Below are 2743 nucleotides of genomic sequence, written 5' to 3'. Positions count from 1 at the left end.
TCTGAGAAGATTTTAGTGCTAATGAAAATTTTTTTACTCCTATAAAATTTGATAATTTGAAAGTGCAAATTTAATTTTTGGCTCCATTTAAGGCTATGCAAAAATATTAAATGCCCCTCTCTCAACTCTTCTTAAGATTGAAAACCTTTTTACACATTTTAAAAAGCCTTTGAATTTATTGAATGCGAATTAAAACCATAGGGGTGTAATCGTTTCTTCCGGTCATCAATCCTTAGTGAGACATAGAACATCAAGAGGTGTATTCATAGTAAAAATAAGCAACAAAATACCAGAAAATACTAAAGAAACCATACTGACATTTACAAAAAGAGTACCTTATCTAGTTACATAACTTCAAATATAGCAAAAAAGTCCTTCCCTTAATAAAAGAGTCTCGCTTAACCAAAAAAACTCATAAATTAAATTGTACATAAGCATAATACATTTATTTAAAAAAACGCACATTCTACAGACAATTTGTCACGCATACAAAGTTCTTTAAATAACACAATAAAAATTTCGTGTTTTATTTTCTTTAAATGGACATTTAGTGCGTTTTTATATCCAAAGCTAGGAGAGATTTGACTGCCGAAAGCAGAAGAACACCAACAACACCGGCAATCGCGGGCAATGCCACCAGATGTAAAAAAAAAGTAAAGCTAAATAAAACTGAGTGAATTATTTAAATAATTATTAAAAAATGTATATTTCACAAAATTATAAACATTACTTTTAGAATAGGCTAGAACAATGTCATGTGGAATGAACTAAAACTCCGAGACAAAAAATAATAAAAATAACAAAAAAAAATGCTAAATCAAGTTACGAAAATGGTAATCTGGTCATACTGGAGCTAAAATCACGTAACTAGTTGTCAAATTCGCTGAGCGCAAAGTAACGGGACCACGATGGGCGCCATCTCATTATTCTTTGCATCATGGGTGATAGTGGAGTGATTGGGGTAGTGCATTGAGCAGTCCAAGGGAGCGCATCTGCCGGATTCACAGGTGATGAGGCGTTTTTCGATTGTTGACTGCCTATTAAGGCGGTAATAAAAAATAAATAATTGGCGCGTACACTTCTGTTAGGTGTTTGGCCGAGCTCCTCCTCCTATTTGTGGTGTGCGTCTTGGTGTTGTTCCACAAATGGAGGGGCCTACAGTTTCAAGCCGACTCCGAACGGCAGATATTTTTATGAGGAGCTTTTTCATGGCAGAAATACACTCGGAGGTTTGCCATTGCCTGCCGAGGGGCGACCGCTATTAGAAAAATGTTTTTATTAATTTTGCTTTCACCGAGATTCGAACCAACGACCTCTCAGTGAATTCCGAATGGTGATCACGCACCAACCCATTCGGCTACGGCGGCACCAACCCATTCGGCTTAAGGCGGTAATAGAGGAGTCATTTTTCCTCTCATTTGATATTTTTTCACTGCGCGCACTGAGCAAACACGTTTGAGAGAGCGCACTGAGATTATTTTTATCCGGTGGGAGTTTGTTGTCACCACGAGCATAATTCGGTGTAGGTGGTGTTCGCTCTACTGGCATAACAGGATAGGCTTTACTTTTTTTTTTTGTTTTTATTATTATTTGTTTTTTGTTTTATTTATTCTTTTAGTTTGATTGTTTTTGTTGATCCAAACTGTATTGCGATCTGCAATATTTTGGTTAAAGCGTCTATTTCGCTGGTTTTGGTATTTTGATTATTTCTTTAAACACAGATATTTGGTAGATATTGGAGCGTAAGAAAAAACACGTCCGCACTGATGAAGAATCCTTTTCAACTCGGACTAATACAGCAGCCTCGGATACCTTACGGAATGCGCAGCACACCCTGAAGGCACGTCACCGGTATACCGATTTAATGCCTTTAATGTATGAGCTACAGTTTGTTGCTTCGACTCAGGCTAACACACTGCTAAGTACTCTCCTAGAAACCTGCTTAGGACCTCTCGTACTCATCATAATTCGGAATCGCATCGGGTCCGGAGGCATTGTTGTTTTTAATCTGCTTGCAAATTTGCGAAAATTCATCGCTGCCGCTTAAGCACCGATTTTCGTCATACAAATCTGCTGGAAGAACAATGTTTCGACCTCGTTGTGCAGGATAACCGTGCATGTCGTGGGCAGCAGTTTCGAGGATTTCGTTTTGTTTTCATAACAAGTTTATATGCAAATCCCCATGGATAGTTGTCAGCATTATCGCATAATTTTTGGAAGCACAGGGGTTTGTATCTCTTAATTGCATTTTTTAGCGTTTTCCTTTTTTCTTTGTAGAGGAGAATGTTTTCTTCAAAACTGGTCGTTCCTCGCGAAGGCTGGTATGTTCGTCTTGCTTTATTGCATTCTTCGCGTGCCTGAAAAATTTCTTCCATGCACCAGTAAACGGGCTCTCTATGGTATTTATTAGGCCTTGTTTTACTCATAGCTGCGTCACATGGTTTAGTGAGTTCCTTCATGACTTGATTTGTCTTTTAAGCCGCGTTTTCAGTGACCGTAAAGTTTGCCAACATTATCTCGAACACTTCAGCATCCAAAGTTCCAACTCTGTATCTCATTCAAGTTAAAGCTACGATAAGTGGGTTTTGATCTTTAATGTCATTTGCGAGATCTTCCAGAATGATCAGCCACGGTTGAGCTGGGTGGAAGATAGCAACTGTAAATACATTATTTCCAGCACGAGCCTGTACAAAGTCGCGAGTTGTGTTTATTTTGTCATCCATGACCAATTCATTCCACAACT

This window comes from Anastrepha obliqua, chromosome 6 (assembly GCF_027943255.1).
Source record: "Anastrepha obliqua isolate idAnaObli1 chromosome 6, idAnaObli1_1.0, whole genome shotgun sequence".
NCBI lineage: Eukaryota > Metazoa > Arthropoda > Insecta > Diptera > Tephritidae > Anastrepha > Anastrepha obliqua.
The sequence above is the reverse complement of the archived record's forward strand: the minus strand, read 5'-3'. Positions refer to the sequence as shown.